Consider the following 25,387-nt stretch of genomic DNA (forward strand, 5'->3'; position numbering starts at 1 on the left):
CCGGGTCACGATCACAGAAGTGAATGGGAACAGGCGTCGGAGACACTGCGAGGATGGGGTGGGTGTGATGGATTATCCGAAATGGTCGCAGGAGGAAAAACAGAATGTTATTTTTCTAATAACTAACATTAGGTTCTTTCTTGCTCGTTCATTTCGGATACGAACAAATCACAGTAATCCCAGCTTCCAAGGACAAATGCCGTTGAAAAGCAACAAAAGCTGCCCCAGGTCTCACTAAGTGGGCAGGATGTCCACTACAGGAGGCAATTTTTCTGAAAGAATAATATTCCAGAATTACATGTCATGACCTAACGTGGTATCGGTGGCTGTACTGCTTTAGGACAACATTCTGCTTCAAGTCACACACATGATCCAGAGACCTGAAATCTCTAGTGTATTAAAAGTACATCTGAGGGCCCTACATAAAATCAAGATTTTTGGTTGCCTCAGCTTCTGTGGATGGATTTCAAAAGAAAACTGGCAGGATAAACTCCAAATTAAAATTTAATTCCAATGCTACGTTTAGAAAGACCCATTCTTTAGGAAGTGTGTCCAGCACAACTTTGTCCTTGGGAAACATTTAAAATAGGGAATCCCAGCCTGCAACTAGCTGACTCAACATGCACATGTCCGAGCAATTAAATGCATTCTTCCAGGAAACATACTTCATGTCCCTAGAGGTCACAGGCTCAACCTGTTTATGAGCATGCACTGAAATTCTAGTGTCTTAACCAAAGGGGTTTCCTAAAATGAATACCTCTGACCCGAAACAGATATACAATCAATGCAGATAGATGTATTCATGAGTCTATATTGATGACAGGCTGAAAATCAGAAACATAGGAAATGGTCTACTGAACTCGAGTTGATTAAGGTAATTTTCCTGGGGGGTAAGAATGTCAGAACCAACATTACTTGAGAAAAAAACTAATCTTGCATTGCTTGACAGGCTGCTCTGAGCCTCCGCCCAGACTGCTAGCCAAGCAACAGAGCTATTTGAAAAACTAAGTTCTAGCTCGCCCAGGACCTGAACTTTTGGACCAGTTTGGACAGATGGCTGCATTATGTCTCACCTGGTACGTTTAGACAAAACATGGCTGTTGTGATGTTTGCCAGACCTGTCATGCGAGCCCCACTTATTGATGGGAAGAAAGGAAAGCTTTTGTTAGTTACACTGTCTGTACTCATGTGTAGATTCCGGGTTCAAGAGCCTTGTATGCCGAATTATTTTGAACCTTTATCCATTATTTCAAGTCATTCTTCCACACAAAAAAATCATGTCAACAAGAAAGTTATACAAGAAGCAGAAAACGCAATACAATGCATAGTTTGAGAAGAAAAAACATGAAATACTATTATTCATCTTAAATATAAGGCAAGCCTCGAGGTGTACCAAAGAGGGCTAATTGGTATGGCCAAGTTTCTCTTGAATAAAAAACAATGAAGGCTACTCCTTTCATTTCAGTTCATAAGAAGCACAAACATTTGATTGGAACATTTCTCAGAGTAAAGAGAGTTCGAGCAACTGTGGTTTATGAAGTAAGCGCTCTCACTTTTTGTGTAATCAGTAAAAGAAAAGGAGGTCTTGTTTTAACCTATTTTGGTAACTATTTCCAAGTGATGGAGATATTCCCATGGAGAGTCTTGCCGTGATTCATCCACAGCAGGCAATTATTGATTGGGCCCCCCGGAATATTTCCAGAATTAACCAGACGTTAGGTGTGCTGCATTTAGCAAATTCGAACAGCTGCAGGTTCCGAAAGCAGAGTAATGCCCAAGTATCAGAATCTGCTAGCACAACCAGCAATCGGGGACGTCATTTCACCAAAGTACCAGGGGAAGCGGATGTGACACCACACGACCCTTGACCTCTGATGACATCACAGGAGGTGATATCATTTGACCCCACCCCGAAGTGACATCATGGAAAGCAATGGAACACAACCTTTCACCCCTTGACAAAACAGGAAATGGCATCACATAGCATTGTTCCTAAGAAGACTACAAAATGAACAGGTTACTTACCAACTGGTAACGTTCTTTCGACTGGATGTTCCTCCAAAGTATTCCTCACCTTAGATAGATGTATTCGTCCAGCTTTGGCTGCTTCAGAAATTTTTCTTGGCAGAAAGCGCCCTGCGTTGATGTCATCAAGTCGAGGTCCCTCGGCGGCCTCTGTCGAGGGTGACGTCATCGGGTATACAAGTAGCACGCGCGGCACGCGTTGGCCTCAGTTCTGTTTTTTCCCCTCTTGTTCTGTTGTATCGATAGTGCAGGTAGCCAGGTGTCAGCCTTGCGAGAGTTGAATTGGTAATAACACTGGAAAATCTACAGAGGGGTAGGATGGGAGGGCGATGAGGAATAAGTTCGAGGAACATCCAGTCGGAAGAAGATTAACAGTTGGTAAGTAACTTGTTCTTCGAATGGTTTGTGTCCTCGAACGTATTCCTCATCTTAGATAGACTCCCAAAGCAGTGTAAAGGTTTTTAGGAGGAGGGAGTATAATTTTTATATTATCATATTTTTATTTTTGAAATTTGTTTTGAACCCGATTGACCCAACTTCCTTCCGGTGTAGCCAATGAAAAGTTGATCGTCCACTCTAAGCTTGCAGAGCCTAGAAATGTAAAAGCTTAAAGCTCTTCTCGGGTCCAGCCTGTGCAATCTTTCCTCCTCCTTGCTGGGATGAGGTGGAGGATAGAACGCAGGCAGAATGATCTTCTGATTCAAATGGAAATCAGACACAACTTTAGGTAAGAATGAGGGCTTAACACTCAATACAACCCTCTCTGTGTGGAACACAGTATAGGGTGGCCCAGATGACAGTGCTTGCAACTCAATCACTCTTCGTGCAGATGTTAAAGAAACCAAGAAAACATTTTTCAACGTTAGTAATCTTAATGGACATTTGTGCATAGGCTCACAAGGGGCACACATCAACATTTTTAGAACCAGATTAAGGTCCCAAACTGGGACTTGGAAAGAAGGAGGAAACACATTGGTGAGTCCTTTTAAGAATTGTATTATCAAAAGGAATTTTAAAATAGGAACATTCTTCCGAAGAGCGCTTGAAAATGGAAAGCGCTGCAAGATAACCTTTAATGGTCCCAACATTGAGACCTCTATGTGCCAGTGATAAGAGGAAGGATAACACTTCTGGGATAGAACATAGAATAGGATCACCATTCTTTTCCCTGCACCAGTTGCAAAACTTCTTCCAGCGGCAACGGTACAAAGATTTTGTTGCTGGCCTTCTTGCTGAAAGCAACACCTCCATGACGTCATCTGGAAGGTCCCAATTCTTGCATCTCAGCCTTTCAGATACCAAGCATGAAGTTTGAGAGTCCTGAACTCTGGATGGAGAACCTGGCCCTCCTTTTCTGAGAGAAGGTCCTCTCTCGGAGGAAGACGTAACAGAGGGCAGATGGGCATATCTAGAAGGTCCGGGTAACACACTCTCCAGGCCCAATCCGGGGTAATTAGGATCATGTGGTTTCCGAACTGTCTCAACCTCCTGATGACTTGAGGAATGACGGGCATCAGAGGGAACGTGTATAGCAGTGGGAAGTTCCACTCTACCACAAACGCGTCCCCTAGGGCTCCTCTCGAGGGAAAATTCCCTTGAGCAATACCTTTCGCACTTTCGGTTGATTAAACAGGTCTACTTGAGGGGTTCCTCAAAAGGCAAAGATCTCCTGAAGGACTTCCTGAGCCAGTTCCCACTCGTGGGACACAGTACTCTGTCTGCTCAGAGCATCCGCCATCATTCTCCTCCCCGGCTAGATTCCTTCCTGAATTGCCCAATACCAGAGCCACATTGCCTCTCGGCACAGAGGTAGTGACCCTACACCATCTCTTTGGTTTAGGTAATGCATGGCCACTGTGTGGTCCGTCATTATCAGGAAATGTTTTCCCCTGACAGATGGCAGAAAAGCCTTCAGTGCTAGTCTGATTGCTCTCAGCTCCAAAAGGTTGATGTGTAGTTTGGACTCTGATGGAGACCAACGACGGCTGATTGTCAGATCAATGGCATGAGCACCCCACCACATGAGTGAGGCGTCAGTCACTACTGTAGTCTCCGGCCATGGGTGCCAAAAAATTTCTCCTTTTAGGATGTGATCTGTGCAAGTCCACCACAGAAGATCCTGCCGAACCTTATTCGGAATCTGAAGGAGATCCATCATTTGTCCTGAGAATTGGGACCATTGAGTCGTTAGAGCGCATTGAAGGGATCTCATCCTCAGGCATGCTTCTGGAACTAGGAAAATGCAGGATGCCATGAGGCCAAGTAACCTCATGAAGTCCTAGGCCTGTGGATTTTGGGCATTTTGAAATTTGGAAACCATCCGAAGAATGTCTTGAGCCCTCGACTTGGGAGGCAAGCTCTTTCCCAAGGATGTGTCTAATACAGCCCCTATGTAGTGGAGCTGTTGGGAAGGTGTCATTTGTGAATTCATGAAATTGAGGGAGAAGCCCAATCTGTGGAGGAAGTGGCAGGTGACTTTCAGATGATTCAGGGCTTGCTTGGTAGAACGCGCCCTGATCAACCAATCGTCCAGGTAGGGGTAGACATGAATCCCCCCTCTTCTGAGGTACGCTGTCACCACTACCATCAACTTGGTGAAGACCCTCAGGGTGGAGGTCCACCCGAATGGTAGGACTCGAAACTGATAGTGCAAGTAGCCAACTGCGAATCACACATTTTCTGTGCTTGAGATGGATTGGCACATGAAAATAAGCATCCTGAAGGTCCAATGACACCAACCAATCCTGAAGTTGAAGGGCCTGAAGGATCTCTTGAACTTGTCCTTCCTGAGGAGCTTGTTCAAGCCTCTTGAGTCCAAGATGGGTCTCAGTCCTACGTCCTTTTTGGGAATCCAAAAATATGGGGAGTCCCATCCCTTGTTCCTCTCCTCTACAGGTACTGGTTCTATAGCACCTTTCTCTAGCAGGGTTAAGACTTCCTGCTGTAGAAGTGGGTCTGGAAACTTCAAAGAATGTCTCCCCGATGCATTGCTTTGAGGTTGCGTTAGAAAAAGAAGGCAGTAACCTTGGGCTATTATTTCTAGAGCCCAAACATCTGAAGTAATGGCTCACCATTCTTGTAGATGCTGGGACAGCCTGCCTCCCACAGGTGTCTTGTGATGCAAGTCCTCAAAGTGGTTTTGTGGTGGTTGCTGCAGCTGCTGATGGTAAAGAAGCTGCATCTGGGGCTGGCTTAGCACGTTCACCTCGTCCACCATGAGCAGATTTTCTCTGGCCTCTTTGACTGGTCATTCCTCTCGCCTTTCCATATGAGGAGTAATAACGATAGGCTCGTCCCCTCCAAGATGGTCCTGATACACGAAAAGGCTGAGGTTGCCTAATAGCAGCTCCTAAAGATTTGGCAGATGCGTTTGAGGTCTGCAACCTCTCAAGGCTCTCATCAGCCTTGTTGCCGAAAAGGTGAGACTCTTCAAAAAGGCATGTTCAAAAGACAGTTTTGCACGTCTGGTGCGAAACCCGACTTTCGCAACCACGCAAATCTGCGTATCACTGCGCTTGTGGCCATGGACCTGCTCACACTATCTGCAGTGTCCAATCCAGACTGAAGGGATACCTGCATGGCCTCCTTTCCATCTCCAACGATGGCTAGGAATCTTTTCTTTTCTTCCCCCTTCTGGTATGTGCTGTGCCGACATTGCAATGCACCCCCACAGAGTGTACGAAAATGTTGCCAAGGCACATGTGGAGTTGGTCGATTTTAATGCCATACTCCCAGCTGAAAATACCTTGCGTGCCCAACCATCCACACGCTAGTCGTCCCTATCCAGAGGGATGGAAGGGTATGCCACCTTATTTGATGTAGCTGTGGCTGCCTGGACCACCAGACTCTCGGGAGTGGGGTGTTTGGACAGATAGCCGGGGTCGCTACTGAAGGGCAGCATTTTGACGTAAGGGACTTATTCACAGGAGGAATGGAGTCTGGGGTCTCTCAATTTTTGGCCACCCTATTTTGTAAGGCTACATGGAAGGGTGAAATCGGATCTTCGGTGGGGCCATGATCCAATGTCCAGGTTATCCTGGACGAACTGAGTTGGTGGTCTAGCCCATCCTAAATAATCTACCACCTTTGTCATCAGTTGTCTGTATATGAGACTGGCATGTTCCCCTGGTTCTGGTCTGCCAAATTCTGTCTCAGGTGATGCGTCAACTCTACTTGCATTATGCAAAATTCCCACTAAATCCCTCATTCTGCTTTCCTCAGAAATTAGACATTCTGGGACATTAGGGGTGCCATGCTTAGGCTTTCCTGTTTTAGGGTTTTTTTTTTCCTTTTCCGGGGGTGTTTTTCCAGTGTTTTCAAAAAATTTCAGAATCTGTGTTTTTCAGTGTTTTCTCGCATGCCCACTTTTTCGAAAAATCGCAGATTACAGTTTTTTTTCAGTGTAAACACACAAATATTCTTTCATTGTGTGCATAATGGTTAGATCCAAGTGTAAAATGTGAACTCACTCTTCCATCGCACAATTGCACTTTGATCTAAAAAGCGTGTACAGTGTTCAGTTTCACACTGTGTAAATATTATTGCATGTAATTAATTACAACTGTGAACTATTGAACTATGAGGCTTGATCAGTATTGAATGAGTCGGCGGGGAACACTTTCGTATTGTTTATCTTTGGCAGTATTCACCATGTGTGTGGTTCTTGCTGCTATGCCTCCCTTGCTGGTGAAGGCCCCACCTGCTTGTGTTTTCTTCTCTGGACCTCCCTACGAGGCTATGATTTGCCGATGTTGATCCCATGCAAACCAATGTTCTGCCAGCAATCCTCCACACCGGCACTATGTGTTCCCTCAGTCTAGATCTTCCTGCCAGGAAGAAAACACCTTGCCACTAGGGTTTCCACCCATCCCAGTGTGATTTGGACAGTTTAGGATTATGCACTTCCGTCGGGGCTGATCTGTTTTGAGGTCTCAATTCCTTGTTTGGATCAGGGAGAGTTCTTTTCTCATTGGTCATTAAAGTGTTCTGTTCTGAAGAAGGATTATTACATCCTGTTTCAGACCTGGCTGAAACCGCAGCTGGCAAACCTATTGTTTCTGTTGTTGCATTGCCATATAGTTTGTTTATAAGCTCTATTGCAGAGAGGCCTCCGCATTTCAAAGCCCTAATGAAAGATAGTAGTTTGCTTGGATTTCACTCCTTAAACATGGGAAATGTCTCTGCATGAATGATGTGTTATAATTTGAAAAATAAAAGCCTACCCACTGGAAAAACCGAAATGTCAGTAACTGGTTTTTGTGAAATACGTTAGATGAAACTTCAGACTCCAACATCTGCACAGGATTTGGTAATCCACTTGGCATCCTGTCTGCAAAGTAGCATCGCATAGGCAGCCAATACAGTGGAAAAATAAGCTTAACACATTTCTTTTGTTCTGCAGATCAGGGAACAGAAAGATTTATTATGTCTTTGACATCAAGTGCATAGCTGAAAATGTCCTCTCGACAGTGAAAGTATATTTCACACCGCCAAGTGGAGTATCCATTAAAGCCAAATTTAGAATGAAAGGTTAACTCTAGCAGCAATTTCCCCAATGTTGAAATCTCTTGCTTGGCTGCATTTATTTCCCGTGAAGAAATCTATTAGGTGACTGGATGTCTGTGTTTCTTGGATTGTTCCTCCGCACTCTCTCCCAACTGGACATTGTCGACTACCAGCGTAGTTTAAACTACTCAGCACGGTATATTCTGGACATCACGCATGTTTATATATATTTAGCTTTCTTTTAACCTGCCAGCATTACGGAAAACCGGTAGAAGAGTGCTGAGGCGAGGAAGAGGAAACGTCCGGGGCGCTGAACATTAAACAACGTGAGAGCGTCTCAGGGCGTTTTATGGTTCCCTCCGCTGTCCTGGCGGGGTGGTTCGGAGCGAGGGGGTTGGGGGAGGTGTTACCTGACACCTTAGGGCTGGATGCCCACCTGTAGCCTGGGCGCCGGGCACACCTCACAAGTGATAGCAGGCAGGCTGACAATCACACGGTTTCAATAAGCAAACAGCACTCTTCTAATGTATTCCGTAATGCTAGCAGGTTAAAAGAAAGCTAAATATTGCCATCTAGTGGACGATAAAAAATATCACTGGGTCCTGAATTCACATAGGCAGCAACAGAGCCCACTAACAAGGGGCTTGGAGGATAGCTCACCTGCAATGCATTGGTCTTTCAAGCAAACCAATGCAGACCAGCACAGTATCGCATCCCGCTCACGCAGGGATTTTAAAAAAACGGGGCGACTAGAAACCGGTAAAATTCAGTAATCACTGAAAATCGAAATCCCTAGCCATACTCTAGGCCAAAAGGAACATCCTCCTCCTCAGACCGTTCTTGTTCTTCAAAAATTGAAGACAAGGATTTAAAATATTCTTTCCTTGGCAGAGGTTTATACATTTTTTCCTGGAGGAGCGGTTACAGTGGAGGATGAAGGCCTTGTAGCCTTTGCAGCTTTTTCTTTTGCTGATATTTTGTCAGTTTCTGGCTGAACTGGAGCTTTTGAAACTTTTGGCACCGAAGGCTTCAGGGTCGACTTCAACCAAGGCATCGATGGCGTAGACGAAATAGTCGTCGACGGAGCTGGCTTCAAGGGCGTCATGGCGCTCTTCGAAGGCTCGTCCTTCGAGGCGTGTCGGGTTCTGGACGGCATCGATGACCTTGAGTGGTTGACTCGACTCGAGCGATCTTTATCACTCGGGGTCCTGGAAGGTTCCCGATCTTTTCTCCTTCGATCACCTGGGCTCGAGGGCGCACGAGTGTCGGAATGGTAACGCTCTCGGCCGGCTTCCGAGGAAGGCGTGGACCAAGGCTTAGCCTTTTCAAAAACCTCCATCATTTTAACTCTAAATGCTTCCCATTCTTCTTCTTGGGGTATTTGTCAGAAGACGAGGTGGAAGGGGACCGGTGGCGTCTCTTTTTAGACTTTTTCATCAAAGACGAAGAGTGGTGGGAACCACTTCGGGGCCTAGACCTATGTTTTTGCCTTTCGCGTCAAGGAGACTTCTCCTCATGGGTTCTCAACTCGACGCTTGAGGCTTTTTGGTCGGGTTTTCGACCTACCTGTAGCATTTCTCTTCCTCTCTCGCAAGGCCTTGCCTGTCATAGCCTGACACTTCGTACAGGCCCCCATATTGTGGTTTTCGCCGAGGCACCACAGGCATTCTCGGTGCGGATCCGTGATCGACATTTTGGAACCGCAGATTTGACATTTTTTGAACCCCGAATGCGGGGTAGTCTGGGTCGACTATGAAGACATCTCGAATATCTCTTCACAATAACTGCATCACAGAACTATCGAGGCACGCTGAGTCTCCGAAGCAACACGTACTGCAGAAAAACGGAACTGAGGCTAAAGGGCGCCGCGCGTGCTACTTGTATACCCAATGACGTCACCCTCGACGGAGGCCTCCGAGCGACCTCGACTCGATGACATCGACGCATGGCGCCCTCTGCCGAGAAAAATTTCCAAAGCAGCCAAAGCTGGACGAATACATCTATCTAAGATGAGGAATAGGTTGGAGAACACAATCCATTCGAAAGACAATGCATTACTTACCGTAAAAGCATTTCTGATGGTTGTATCTGCTTAGATTCACATGCTGTGCATTGGTCCGATATCCAGTGGTCACTGCGGAGTATTGCATTTTGTTTTTCGTAGTCGAAAAGGGGACGTCGAAAAGGCGTGTCTGTAACACTATCCCTATAGTGACGTGCGGTGTACCCACAATCCCTCACGCGTTGAGGTCCCTCTGTTTGTATTTTTTCTGCCCTGAGGGAGCCTTCTAGGCGTGAGTGAGTACAGAAAAGAGAGAGATATAAAGGATGTCTATGTTCCTTCCATCCGAGCGGGGAGGAAGGGTGGGCGCATGTGAATCTAAGCAGATACAACCATCAGAAATGCTTTTACGGTAAGTAATGCATTGTCTTCTGATGCTTGTTAATCTGCTTAGAATCACATGCTGTGCATAGACTAGCGAGCAGTACCCGGAGTTGGAGGTGGGTTGTGAGAAGGAACAGTAGAGAAAAGGTGTCTTAATACTGCTTTTTCCACCTGGGAATCAGCTCTAGAGTCGGCATCTAGACAGTAATGTTTTGTAAAGGTGTGTACAGAACTCCAGGTTGCCGCTTTGCAGATGGACTCAAGGGGAACATTTGCAATGAAAGCTATGGATGCCCCAGTGCCACGAGTAGAGTGTGCTCTTGGCTTGAAGGGTAGTTCTCTCTTAGCAAGAGTATAACAGAGAGTGATGCATTGAACAATCCATCTAGATATAGTGGACTTTGATACTGCATCTCCTTCTCTTCCTGCTGCCGCCGAGACAAAGAACTAATTAGTCTTTCTCAGTGGTCTAGTTCTTTCCATATAAAACATGACAGCTCTGCGCACATCAAGTGTATGCAGGCTCTTTTCTCCTAGATTTGAGGGATTTTGAAAGAAAGTTGGTAGTTCTATTGACTGGTTGACATGGAATTTCGAGATGAATTTCGGTGCAAACCTTGGGTGTGTGCGTAGAACCACCTTATCTCTGTGAACCGTTACAAAGGGGTCTAGAACAGAAAGAGCCTGAAGTTCACTTACTCTCCAAATGGAGGTGATAGCTATTAGAAAAGCAATCTTAAGAGTGAGGTCTTTAAGAGTTGCCTTGTGCATGGGTTCAAAGGGTGAGCCCATGAGCCTGGCGAGTACCACATTTAGGTCCTAGCCAGGAGCTGGGTTTGCTATTGGAGGGTGTATCCTTTTTACCCCTTCCATGAAGGCCTTGATCACTGGGACTCTCCACCATGACACTTTAAGTTGGGAAGTGGTGTATGCAGAAAGTGCCGCTAGGTGGACTTTAATAGAATTGAATACTAGACCCGAGTCCAGCAAATGGGTCAGGTACAAAACAATTTGTGTGGGAGAGCAGTCAACGGGGTTGATGCTTCTTCCTATATACCAGATGACAAATCTCTTCCATTTGCTAGAATAACAGTGACGGGTGTTAGGTTTTCTAGCTTCCCTGAGGATGTCCATGCACCTTTGTGGCAGTTGTAATTGCCCAAATTCTATGACCTCAGGAGCCAGGCTGCTAAATTCAAGGTCTGAGGGCATGGATGCAGAGTCCTGCCCTTGTCCTGTGACAGCATGTTGTGCGGGCATGGCAGTTTCACTGGTGGAGACAGAGACATCTCCATCAGATGAGCGAACCATGGTTGCCGGGCCCACATAGAGGCCACTAGTATCATGGTGGCTTGTTCCCGGTGCATCTTGTGCACAATCTTGTTGAGAAGGGGAGTCGGGGGAAAAGCGTAAACAAATTTCCCTGACCATGGAATCGATAGACTGTTCCCCTTGGACTGGTTCTGAGGGTACCTGGAGGCGTAATCTCGGCATTGTGAGTTCTCCAGACTTGCGGACAGGTCTATCTCTGGGAAACCCCACTGTGTGAAGACGTCGAAGACGATGTCTTCGTGTAACCGCCATTCGTACTCTGCGGGCAGGGGGAAATCTATGCTGAGTTCGTCTGCTAGCAGATGTAGTTCCCCTAGTACATGTTGTGACAGTAGGAACATGTTGTGTTTGAGAGCCCACTTCCAGATGTTCTGGGACAGCTTGGACAGTCCTGGAGAGTGGGTTCCCCCTTGCTTGTTGAGGTAGTACATGGCTGTGGTGCTGTCCGTGAGGACCATCACTGCCTTTCCTTGTAGGTGTTTCTGGAAGGCTTTCAGTGCCTTGAACACCGCCAGTAACTCCAGTAGATTTATGTGCTTGGATGCTACGCTCGGAGTCCACGTGGGTGGTCTGATGGAACAGGTGAGCCCCCCATCCTGTGAGGGATGCGTCTGTGGTTAGAGTGGCTTCCACTGCGGGTGTGGCAAAAGGTTTCCCTAATAGCAGGTTTTCCTTTGTCCACCACCGTAGCGAGAGAACCAAGGCCTGCGAGACCACCACTAGATCGCCCCATTGTCCGCTGGCCTGACACCACTGGCTGTTGAGCATTGGGCGCATGCGCAGGTGCGCATGAGGTACCAAATAAATACATGACGCCATCATTCCTAGCAAGCGCATTGCTTTGCTTACCGTCACCTCTCGACCTGCCACATATTGGGGGATCTGAAACAGCATTGGAGGGGAAGACGAGGCCGTCCTTTGTTCAAATTAGAGCCCCTAGAAATTGTTTGATCTGGCTGGGGTCTAAGCTGGACTTCTTCTCGTTGATGGAGAAGCCCAGTTGGAACAAAAGGTCTACAGTCTTTTGGGTCTTGGAGAAGCATGTTTCTGTCATGATGCCTACCCCCGGAGCATCAGGCCAGGCCCAGCACCCCCGGAAGCAGGCATCATGCCCTCGGGTAAAAGCCCAGCGGCCCCTTATAGGGACTCTTTGGACTCAGTCCTGGCGCCTTTGGCGCCAGACTCATGTTCGACATCAGGCTCATAAAGGGAGGTGTTTTGTGCACTTACCTGATGCAGACCATGCTGCATGCTTCCGGCCTCCCCGAGACCTGAAAGGGACTATTTTTTCATAGGGACTATTTTTTCACTCGGGCGTGGCCAGGGAAGGATACATACCTAGTTGGGGAAGGATACATACCTGGGACTTCTTTGGAGGCTATTTAAGCCACGCCCAGACAGCAGCTCATGCTTCGCGTTGTTATGCTTCCTGCAGCTTAACGCTCACCGTGTCTGCTCCTGCTCCTGGACTACAGCCACGCCCGTCTTGAACCTGGAAGACCTGCAAGGAAGGAAGAGAAGAGAAAGGTGAAAACCAAGGATTATTTCAAGCTTCTTACCTGCATCCGGAATCTACTCGCCAGCATCTCTGAAGGAAGACTTCAATTTAAAAGCATCGTGTTGCTCGCTGCAGCGCCACGCTTCACTCACCTGTCCTGTCCTCGAGACATCTCCCGGCTCCATTGCGGCTGTCAGCATCGGACGCCACATCTCTGCACCTAGGGGAGAGAGGATGAAACAAAAGGTGAGCAGAAGGACACACAGAAGGAAAGCCTGATTAACAGCCATAATACTTACCGGCTTTTCTTCCACATTTCGGGTCGGCGCCGCCCCGTTGGCATGTACCGTACCCCGGCCCCTATGGGGAAAGGACTAGAGACATTTCAGAGGAATGATAAGGACATCTAGAGGGATTGCCCTCATTACTACTCACCTCGGCAGGTTAACCCCTCGACGCATCGCCTTCATTCTGCACCTGAAATGAAGGACAGATCACAGGTGAGAAAGACAGCATAAAGGGGGCCTCACTTGAACTTTGAACTTTCATACTTACGGCGCATCGCTCAGGACAGTCAAGTGGATTTTGCCAGCGCCATTCTGAAAACCAGTGAAGTAACTGGACGAACGCGCGCCCCTGCACCAGAAGCAGGATGGAGAGTTCAACCTTCCAAACCATAAGGTGAGCTTAAACCGGGTTTGGAGGAATAGAGAGGAACGGAGGGGGGAAGGGGGGAGCTAGCACACCATTCTGCAGACTGTTAATCCCCTTTCTCATCTGCAGAAGGATATTCCTACGGGCGAAGTAAGCACGATTTGGAGGTCCTGTCCAATCGGTGTTCCGGGTCCTGCGGATCACGCTAGAAGAGGCCGCAGTAATCCAGACTAGATCAGCGCCCCCATGGGAACCAGGTGAGCATTACAGAACGCAAAGCCTCCCTACAAATTCCCACCCAGGCGCTATGGAAACTTCTAAAACTGACCAACTGGCCCAACTACTGGGGGAATTACGGGCCGGGGTACACGCTGCTCGTCAAGAGACTAATGCCCTCAGAAGAGAAGTGATTGTAACAAGGGAAAGGACTGATGACCTGGCTAGACAGCTTTTGCAAGGTCAAGCTGGACAAACTCCTTTACCCGGTTCCGGGGGGAACCCCACTCCTGTGGTTTCCAGTACCCTGTGCTGATTAATCTACCTGCAAACATGCCGCTGGCCCTACCCGAACGCTTTGCTGGGGACCCCAAACGATTCGCCGTATTCATGAATCGGTGTCGTTTGCACTTCCTATGCAGACCCGGGGCCTTCCCTAATGATCAGACCAAGGTAGCCTTTGTGTTGTCATATCTCAGCGGCTGTGCTGCCGATTGGTCAGTCCCACTGGTAACGCAAGATGACCCGATTCTTCGTGATTTTCAAGGATTTCAAACAGGCAGGGAAAGGTTATTTGCTCGACATTCCCAGGGACAGGCTCTGGATGACGAACTTCTATCTCTGCGACAGGGCAATCAAGACCTTCTATCCTACATTGCAACCTTCAATAGACTAATTGTGGAAACTGGTTGGCCAGAGGATAAAAGAATCACGTTATTCTATCGAGGTCTACGCGGAGAACTTAAAGATTTCCTGGCACAAGTTGTAAATCCGCCCCAAGAATGCACTGAATATATAGACTTAGTGGTCCAGTTGGATCAGAGGCTGCAAAACAGAAAAGCAGATCGGTCCAAGTTTGAAACCCGGGTGTGGGCCAAAACCCACGCTAACCCCAAGGGGGCTGATGCCTCGGAGCCTATGCAAATCGGAGGAGTTAAAAGACCCCTAACTCAAAAAGAACGGGAAAGAAGACGACAGATGCAATTATGCCTTTATTGTGGGTCCTCAGGACACTTTCTTCGAGATTGCCTGGTTAAGCCGCCCAAGAAGGTGGTAGGAGCCGCTGATAAAATCCATGGAAACTCTGTATTGGGAAACGACCACGCCCGGCAAGCGTAGGGGTCCGCTTGCCGAGCTTGAAAACTAACTCTCAGACCTCGCATTTCATTGTGCCAATGGTCCTCATAGATCCGGAACAGCCAAAACGGTTGCATGCTATAAAGGCATACATCGATAGCGGGGCTATAGGAAACTATGTGGATCGAGAATTGGTCTCTAGGATAAACCTCCCTCTGCGTCCTAAAACCAGCAAAGATGTCATCACCACTGTAGAGGGAACCGAAATTGCCTCTGGACCGGTAACACATTCCACAGCTGAGGTGACACTTGTAGGTCCGGATGGCCATCGGGAAGCAGTTGTGTTTGATGTGATCAAGGCTCCACAGTTTCAGCTTATTCTCGGAGTCCCTTGGTTAGAGACACATAATCCTCGAATTGATTGGCGAGCGAAGAGAATAACCTTCCCGGATTGTGCACAAACCTGCTACCCAGAAAATCCAAAGATTAATCTAGCATCAGTAACCTCTGTCCCCGTGCAACTACCTCCAGAGTACCAAGACTTTCAGGACGTCTTCCAAAAGGAACAGGCCAACACGTTACCTCCCCACAGATCGTACGATTGCCAAATCGATCTGGTGCCCGGTGCACAACCCCCTTGTAGCAGGATTTATGCCCTTACTGAACCTGAGAATCTGCATTTGAGACAATATTTAGATCAATACCTCGCCAATGGTTTCATTCGCCCGTCAAAGTCCACGGCATCTTCAGCTTTGTTCTTCGTGCCTAAAAAAGAGGGCGACCTTAGGACTTGTATCGATTACCGCGCATTGAACCAGATAACTGTTAAAAATCATTACCCTCTGCCTCTGATCCCTGAAATCCTTGACCAGGTGAAGGATGCTTGCATATACACCAAGTTAGATCTCCGGGGGGCTTATCATCTGGTACGAGTAAAAGAAGGCGACGAATGGAAAACGGCCTTCCGTACAAAATATGGACTATTCGAATACCAGGTGATGCCTTTCGGGTTGTGCAACGCGCCTGCTGCCTTCCAATTCTTCATGAATGATGTCCTTCGGGAACTCATCGATGTCTGTGTTATCGTGTATATCGATGACATTCTTGTGTACTCCTCTTCGGAATCTGATCACAGAAAACATGTCAGGGCCGTCCTAGAGAAACTGCGCCAGCACAAACTGTTTGCCAAGCTGGAAAAATGTGTTTTCCATACCACCGAGGTTGAGTTTCTCTCGGATTCATCCTGACACCTAAAGGGGTCCGAATGGATTCACGGAAAGTGGATGCCATCCTCAAATGGCCATCACCTAGTTCAGTGAAAGGTGTCCAAAGCATGCTTGGTTTTGCCAACTTTTATCGCAGGTTTATCCCGGAGTTTTCACGTGTGGTGCAACCCATCACTGCACTCTTGTGAAAAAATAAACGTTTTGAATGGACCGAGGAAGCCGAACAGGCCTTTCAGGAGTTGAAAGCTAAGTTCACGTCCGCACCTATTTTGAAGCACCCGCGTCCTGATCTCCCATATATAGTCGAAACCGACGCGTCCAGCTTAGCCATGGGAGCTGCCCTGTCTCGGAGAGACCCTGAAACCAACCAACTGCACCCCGTAGCATTTTGGTCCAGAAAGTTCTCACCGCCGGAGATAAATTATGCGATTACCGATAAGGAACTATTAGCCATTAAGTCTGCCTTTAAGGCTTGGCGGCATTATCTCCTCGGCGCCCAGCATACCATCACCGTGATCACTGATCACCGAAATTTACAATATTTAAAAACTGCCAAGGCCCAATCGTCTCGACAGCTCCGATGGGCTTTGTTCTTTGCTGAGTTCGATTTTGTAATCACCTACCGCCCCGGTTCTAAGAATGGTAAGGCGGACGCTCTATCCCGAATTGGAATGGAGGAAATAGACACAAACTCAGAACCTGTGCCGATAATTCCCGAACAAAGAATTTTGGGAATAACCACTTTACAAACCCTTGAAGACATTCAAGCACGAGTAAAACAAGTCCTGGACTCTTCAGCCTTGCAGGATTGGATCAAAAAGGGGTCTAACTTTTCAGTCAAGGATGGCTTACCTTACTTCCAAGGACGCTTATTTTTGCCAGAAAAGGAATTGCAAGAACTGGTTATTTCCCGTCATCATGACACCCTGATGGAAGGACATCCTGGCATTGCCAAAACTGAGGAAAAGGTTAGACGACAATTCTGGTGGCCTTCCTGGCGAAAGGATATTAAATCTTTCGTGATGTCCTGTGGAGTTTGTGCCCAAAACAAAGGTCAAAAGACAAGACCCGCCGGTCTTCTTCAGCCCTTAGACATTCCACCAGCACCTTGGCACACCCCGTCACTAGATTTTATCACGGACCTGCCCTCTTGTAATGGTTACAATACTATTCTGGTCGTGGTGGATTTATTTTCCAAAATGGCCCACTTTATTCCGTTGAAAGGATTACCTTCAGCCTTTGTTCTTGCCAAGGAATTCCTCGAGAATATCATCCGTTTGCATGGATTCCCGTCCATACTAGTCTCCGATCGGGGAAGCCAATTTATTTCTCATTTTTGGAAAAAGTGTTGTCAGCTGGCACAAATCGACGTAAGACTCTCGACCAGCCACCACCCACAGACCGATGGTCAGACGGAGAGAACGAACCAGACCCTTGAACAATTTCTATGATGTATGTTGCACCAATCGGAGGGTAATTGGAAGGATATTCTGTGGGTGGCTGAATATGCTTATAGTAACTCGATACACTCTGGAACGGGTCAAAGCCCCTTTTTTACCCTATATGGACATCACCCTCGTACTTCAGACTTGGACTCACCTTCGAGCCTTGAAATGCCCGCAGTGGATCATTTGCATGCTACGATAACTCAAGCCTTCAAGGATGCAACTGCACATTTGCAACATGCGAAAGAGAAATACAAAAAGAATGCGGATCTACATCGAAAGGAGGCGCCTCCGTACCAAATTGGGGATCAAGTATGGTTGGCTACCAAACACTTATCGCTCAAGGGACCTCGAATGTTTAATCCAAGGTATTTAGGCCCTTACTCAATCAAAGCTATAATTAACCCAGTAGCAGTCAAGCTCGATCTACCAGCCAACATGCGGATTCACCCCGTTTTTCATGTGTCACTTTTGAAACCAGTACAACCAGGAACCAGATTAATAAAGCCACCAGACCCAATCCTGATAGATGGAGAGCCAGAATTCGAAGTAAAGAACATTTTGGATTCCAAAATCTTAAAATCAAAGCTTTTCTAATTGATTGGAAAGGGTACGGGCCTCAGGAAAGGTCTTGGGAACCCAGTGATCACGTACATGCACCTCGGCTGGTAAAAAGGTTCCATCGGAATTTCCCAAACAAACCGAAACCTCCAGAAGGAACGACCTTGGGAGGGGCATTGGGGGGGGGGGGGGGGGGGGGGGGGGAGTGCTGTCATGATGCCTACCCCCGGAGCATCAGGCCAGGCCCAGCACCCCCGGAAGCAGGCATCATGCCCTCGGGTAAAAGCCCAGCGGCCCCTTATAGGGACTCTTTGGACTCAGTCCTGGCGCCTTTGGCGCCAGGCTCATGTTGGACATCAGTCCTGGCGCCATAGGCGCCAGGCTCATAAAGGGAGGTGTTTTGTGCACTTACCTGATGCAGACCATGCTGCACGCTTCAGGCCTCCCTGGGACCTGAAAGGGACTATTTTTTCATAGGGACTATTCTTTCACTCGGGCGTGGCCAGGGAAGGATACATACCTAGTTGGGGAAGGATACATACCTGGGACTTCTTTGGAGGCTATTTAAGCCACGCCCAGACAGCAGCTCATGCTTCGCGTTGTTCTGCTTCCTGCAGCTTAACGCTCACCGTGTCTGCTCCTGGACTACAGCCACACCCGTCTTGAACCTGGAAGACCTGCAAGGAAGGAAGAGAAGAGAAAGGTGAAAACCAAGGATTATTTCAAGCTTCTTACCTGCATCCGGAATCTTCTCGCCAGCATCCCTGAAGGAAGACTTCAATTTAAAAGCATCGTGTTGCTCGCTGCAGCGCCACGCTTCACTCACCTGTCCTGTCCTCGAGACATCTCCCGGCTCCATCGCGGCTGCCAGCATCGGACGCCACATCTCTGCACCTAGGGGAGAGAGGAAGAAACAAAAGGTGAGCAGAAGGACACACAGAAGGAAAGCCCGATTAACAGCCATAATACTTACTGGCTTTTCTTCCACATTTCGGGTCGGCGCCGCCCCGTTGGCAGGTACCGTACCCCGGCCCCTATGGGGAAAGGACTAGAGACATTTCAGAGGAATGATAAGGACATCTAGAGGGATCGCCCTCATTACTACTCACCTCGGCAGTTTATCCCCTCGACGCATCGCCTTCATTCTGCACCTGACAGCATAAAGGGGGCCTCACTTGAACTTTGAACTTTCATACTTACGGCGCATCGCTCAGGAAAGTCAAGTGGATTTTGCCAGCGCCATTCTGAAAACCAGTGAAGTAACTGGACGAACGCGCGCCCCTGCACCAGAAGCAGGATGGAGAGTTCAACCTTCCAAACCATAAGGTGAGCTTAAACCGGGTTTGGAGGAATAGAGAGGGACAGAGGGGGGAAGGGGGGAGCTAGCACACCATTCTGCAGACTATTAATCCCCTTTCTCATCTGCAGAAGGATATTCCTACGAGCCAAGGAAGCACGATTTGGAGGTCCTGTCCAAATCGGTGTTCCGGGTCCTGCGCATCACGCTAGAATAGGCCGCAGTAATCCAGACTAGATCAGCGCCCCTTGGGAACCAGGTGAGCGTTACAGTTTCGTAAGAATCCCCTGTTATGAGCCAATCGTCGAGGTAAGGGTATACTGGGAAGGACAACCTGTGCAGATGGGCTGCTGCCACTGCCAGTACCTTTGTGAATACCCTTGGTGCTGATGCTATCCCGAAGGGCAGCACTCTGAACTGGTAGTGTTTGTCCTCTATCATGAATCTGAGGTATTTTCTGTGCGCTGGCAACATTAAAATATGAAAGTATGCATCTTTCATGTCCAGTGTTGTCATGTAATCCCCTTGTGATAGCAAGGGGATTACTTCCTGTAAGGTTAGCATGTGAAACTTTTGGGGTTTCACAAATTTGTTCGCTGGGCGCAGATCTAATACAGGGCGCATGGTTAGGTCCTTTTTGGGTACAAGGAAGTACACTGAATAAATACCTTCCATTACCTGAGATAGAGGCACGACCTCTATAGCTCCTTTTTCCAGTAGCTGTTCCACTTCCTGTAGAAGGATGGCGAGGTGTTCTGGTGTCATGCGTCGTCCCCGTGGGGGTCTGTACGTTGGGTAACTGTTGAATTCTATAAGTAGCCGCCGGCTATGGTTGATAGTACCCAACGGTCTGATGTTATTCCCTCCCATGCTGGAAGTAACAGTGTTAACCGGCCCCCGACCGGCTATGCATGGGAGGGGACCTGAATCTTCGGGTCATTTGCTGTTATTGGCCTGGGAGCCTCTAGGGGTAGAGGCCCGACCTCTCCCCTTGCCACGGCGTTGGCTTCTCTGATTGTACTGGCCACTATTACCCTGGTTAGAGGACCAGTTATTGGCAGAGTATTGTTGTTGATTCTGCTGCTGGCGTTGGCCACGAAAAAGGCGCTTATTGCCATAGCCGTGTCTGTTAGGTGGCCTAGAAATCTGGTCAAGGGTCTTGATAGTGTCAAACTCCTTTTTAGCATTTTCTAGAGCCACATTAACTGCCTTACCAAAGAGATTGGTGTCCTCTATAGGTTTGTTGATCAGGGAAGCCTGAGTTTCAGGTTTAAACCCCGAATTGCGCAGCCAGACATGGCGTTTAAGGAGAATCCCTTGGACTAGGCAACAGCCAGCAGTCTCTGCAGCATTTAAAGTGTTTTTAACGATGCTTTGGTTTACTAGTGTCCCTTCCGTGATTGTGGCCAGAAGGCGTGTACGCAGGGGTTCTGGTGCCTCTTCAGCATCGCTACGTAGCTTGCGCCACTGTGCGTCTGCGTAGCTTGCTAGTAAAGAGTTATTAGCGATCCTTGCTGAGAAAGCGGCAGAAGCTGTGATTCTCTTCCCCAGGGCATACCGTTTTTTCCCCTCCTTGTCTGGAGGAGCCTCACTGGTGGACAGTGGCACCCCTGCCTTCTTCCTTGTATTTGTTACTACAAGGGAGTCTGGCACTGAGTGGCCCCTGACGTATAAAGGGTCAGAAGGAGATGGGCTGAAGAGTTTTTCTATTCGAGGGTTGACCCCTCTGACCAACGCAGGAGTGGATAGAGAAGGGGCGATTCTTCTTTTCACTGAGGAAAGGAGAGGAATGGTTTGACTGACAGGGGGCTTCTCCTTAATTACGTTTTCCACAAAGTCAATATCTGGAGAGGACTCCCCTGTGTCTAATTCGAAATGCGCTGCTGCTTTGCGCAACAGTGCATTAAACGTAGGCTGGTCATCTACAGGAGATGTGTTCCCAATAGGCGAGTCTTTGGGAGGAGATAGGGTTATGGCATCAGGGTCAGAGTACGCTGATGGGGACTGCCAGGGGTGTGAGGTAACTACCTCTAGTTCTTCTCCGAAGCCCCCCTGCACCTGTATCTGGATCTTCTTGAAACCCCTCCTCCTCTAGGTTTCGTTCTTCCTCTACACCCAAAAACTCATCCCCTTCTTGAAAATGTTGTTCCTCTTCAGTGAGGTCATACACATTTAATTCGTCATGCGAAGGATTAAACAACCTAGGAAATTTGACCCTGGGGTCCTCCCCTTGGTCTTTTGGGTGTTGGTGGGTTTTGGGTTTCCATAAACCAGAAATGGAGTCCCTCCAGAGTTTCATGGGGTACCCCTGAGTAGTCTGGGGGGGGGGGGGGGGAATTAGTGTTTTCTGCCTGGAAACGCTTTGACCTATCCCTCAACGTCAAAGAAAGGTTTCCGTCGCCTTCTGAAAAGCCTTCCGGTAGGTCAGGAGTCCCTCTAGATGAAGGGGGTAATTCCTGGCTCCCCTTCGGCTTTTTCGGCGTGTCTTTAGCCCTTTGCGGGGTATTCGAGGTGTCTTTCGTCGTCCGCTTATGGGTATCGGCGGAAACAATCCTCGCTAGGCTCTCGACAAGTAAATTGTCTGTGGAGGTTTCTGGTCTCGACGTTACGTGTTGAACTGCGACGGGCGCTCTTACATGGAGCGTTACGTCGGATGGTTTTGGGGGAGCGCCTTTATTTGTGGAAAGCCCAGTCGCTGGTCGCGGCTGCGTTTGCGAGTGGGGCTTTAGACTCTTATGGTCTGAGGTAGACGCCGGGGTGCCCTGCGTCTCCTTCGGCGCTGATGGATTCTTTGTCTTCGACGAAGAAGAGCCGTGGGTTGTGTGGAAGTGAGTCTTTTGTGTGTCCTTGTCACCGGGGTGTTCATCCCCCATAAGCAGGGCGTGAGCCGAGCCCGTCGGGGCCGGGGACGGACGTCGAGGAGCGCGAGCGCTCCTTCGAGAGGTTTAAGACTTCTGCAACAGAGGTCGTGTTATCACCTTCGGTGACGGCGGCGGCGGCGGGTGAGGAATCGGACTTCGACATGGCGTAGGCCGCCCACCTCTTGACTCCAAGTTCTTTTAGAGTTTTGGGTTTTAAAAGCTGACAAGCCGCGCAGCCGTCTTCTTTATGATCGAGGGGCAAGCAACGATTACAGTGTTTATGCTTGTCCTTCCAGGTGTACTTGCCCTTGCAGCGCGGGCAAAACCTAAAAGGTGTCCTCTCCATAGCTGAGGCAATCATAGGTGATAACAACCCTGAGGGAAAGGAAAGGGAAAAGGAAAGTCATTCTCGAAGAGAAACAAGATAGTTCCACCCCCACTCTCCCTACTGTATGTTGGCCGGCGAGGCCAGGCCACGTGTTCGGCAGCGCCGAAGGATCTGCAATGTCTCTCAAGGAGCTCCGCGTAAAGGCGACCAAAAGCTGGGCGGAAAAAAACAATCTGAGGGACCTCGACGCGTGATGGATTGTGGGTACACCGCACGTCACTATAGGGATAGTGTTACAGACACGCCTTGTCGACGTCCCCTTTTCGACTACGTAAAACAAAATGCAATACTCCGCAGTGACCACTGGATGTCGGACGTATGCACAGCATGTGATTCTAAGCAGATTAACAAGCATCAGAAATATGGTTACGATAGCACTATAATGCGATACACATTTCCGACAAGAATTGATCATCATATGTATCGTTAAAGTGTGTATAGGCCCATATCACCAAATTAATGTGAATGCAAGCAGACGTCCAAGGACAAATGATAATTTGTTATTTTATAGCACTTGAGCTTAAGCGCTTTATATAGAACAAATATACATACAATATCACCCAACCTGTGTTGGTACTCATTTATCGACCTTCGAAGGATGAAGGTCTGAGTTGAGGTGTTTAAGAACAGACTAAATCAGTAACTTGCCCACTGAATTCTGCCTGAAATAAACCTTCAATGAGTATAGAATTCCAGAAAGACACATTATTTGTTATTGCTATTGTTTCTTATTTAGGGTCACTGCTCAAATTATTACACGTATGAAACCCCCTGTGTTTTAAGAGGCCTGAACAAGAAAGCCAGCCACTCCAGTAACAGAGCCACATGGTGATGGCCACAGCCCAGGATCTTACATTTCAAAAATAAGAGTTTTGTTTAAAACATTTTTTTAGGGGTAGCAAGAGAGACCACAGGGGTAGTAGCAAGGGAGACCTGGTGACCCCCAAAATCACATCCCTGCCAGCAATGGATCCAAAGGGATTTGTATTCCCAGAAAAGCCTTGTTTTAGCAAGCCATTATTACTCTCCAATATTCACACACAAACAGACAACACCACAGATGCCTTGAGACAACCATCTAGCCGCAGCCCCTGCAACAAATTCAGATGAAATACGGTACATTTTATGGAACCTCAGGCTCTGCAGAGTCATGTACCATTGAAAGAGTACTTTATAAGCACACAAAATTGTTGAGCATGGATAGCTTTTCCGTGTTCATTTCGATACCATGCTATAACTTTGCAGGGTTTGAGATTCCCTTTTCCCGTTCCCATTTAGACATATATGCTTAGGTCTCAAGGTCAAGCAGTTTGTACCATTGAGAGATTCTTAGGCCCAGTGCCCTTAGCAATCAACAACTAGCTATCTGCATACTTAATTGTCTGCACTTCTCAGCTAGTAAACCAGCACCGTAGCTCAATAAAATTGAAGTGGTCCATCTCTGACAAATAGAACTTTTCTTTACAGTTTGTAAATGAGTGAAATTCACCCATGATTTAGGTTTCTCTGTTCTCAAATATCCCATTTGCTATACGTACCCCTCACCATTCCCAGAGGGAAATATGGGTTCTTTACAATGGGGAAAGAGGTGTCAAATACCCATTACGTGACATCTTTTATCTCAGAAACCCAAAGAGGTCAAAGAACAGCAATGCCCCTTCCAATAACCTTGCCTTCTTGGGGAGCAAAGGTAAATGGGAACGTAGTGTTTTAGTGACTCTCTGTTCCATTTCTCTCCACGTATTATTCTCATGAAATGATGCCCCGTAAATAAATAGGACACATTACGGAAGCAATTACTATTGTTTTGTACACATCTAATTGCTTCATGCCTGCCGGCATGCGAAGCTTGGAGAAGGTTTTATTGCAGAACCCTTGGGATTCTCTGGGCCAAAATAACATTTAAAATCTTCCTTTGTAAGTGTTAAGATAGAATTCTAGAAACTGGCCTGGTGGACAGATTTTAGGTGGCCTCCCTAGTTATGGTTGATGGGAAAGATTTCTCTTTCAGCAACTGTCCCTCCATAGTTTGTATTGACTCCCAAACATTGTCCTATGGTTTTGAACCTGTCCTGACATTTTACAGGGAAGTGACGCCTTCAGCTTCGCTCCCCTGGCCTTTTGCTCATTTTGTTATGGGGAAACTGGTCAGTTCTTGAGACTGTCAGTACTGAAAAACGGTTTCCCTTTTGACTTTTACTTTTGTAACTTTTTAACATTGCACGCAGGATCTTACAATGCAGCCTAGTCTTTTACACTTGGGATGCTTGGTTACTTTTATGTGTGTGAGGACGAAGCGCATGCCGGGGGGAACCAGACATCATGTATGCCGGTGCGGCACCAGACGTGGTACACACCAGTGTTCTCTACCCCAGTCCTCCACGCCCTTGGGGTCCAGACGGCAAGAAGTTAGGAGCCACTGGGACTAGGGTAGGAAACCGCAATGGGAGCTGACATGACAACAACCGCGAAGGCCGGGACCATAAGTGGCGTGGCCAGACAGCAACACAAGATGCAGCAAGGACACCTCAACTGTTAACAAGAGGAATTAAAGAGGCTACCTTACTTTCGCACTTCTCCAGAGAATACCACAAACCGGGGAGAACGAAAGGCAGCCATAACATGGGGCAGGGCTTGTCCTGAGAATGTGGAGATGGGCTGATCAAGCAAGGAGGGTTCTGAATGGAGAACCAAGGGAACCATTATAAAAGAATACATGAAGGCTGATACATTGTTGCATGTGTTGCCTTGCAGGACGTCAGGCAGCAGGAGGAGAGAACTGAAGACTTGTGGGCCTAGTCGGATTAGGAAAACAAAATGCTGACCCTTATCCAGGAAGCAGAGGAGACTTGAAATATAGAGGAGAGTGACGCAACCCTGCATTTTGGTCCAATACTCTGTACAAATCCCAATACA

General features: G+C 47.7%; 1 protein-coding gene across 2 annotated transcripts in view; it reads right to left on the reverse strand.

Annotated features, from left to right (window-relative positions):
- GPCPD1 (glycerophosphocholine phosphodiesterase 1) overlaps positions 1 to 25,387 on the reverse strand; it is a 1,217,556-nt gene that overhangs the window by 1,065,413 nt on the left and 126,756 nt on the right. The gene's annotated exons all lie outside the window — the stretch shown is intronic.

This window comes from Ambystoma mexicanum, chromosome 4q (genome assembly GCF_040938575.1).
Source record: "Ambystoma mexicanum isolate Mex_15411 chromosome 4q, UKY_AmexF1_1, whole genome shotgun sequence".
Taxonomy (NCBI): Eukaryota; Metazoa; Chordata; class Amphibia; order Caudata; family Ambystomatidae; genus Ambystoma; species Ambystoma mexicanum.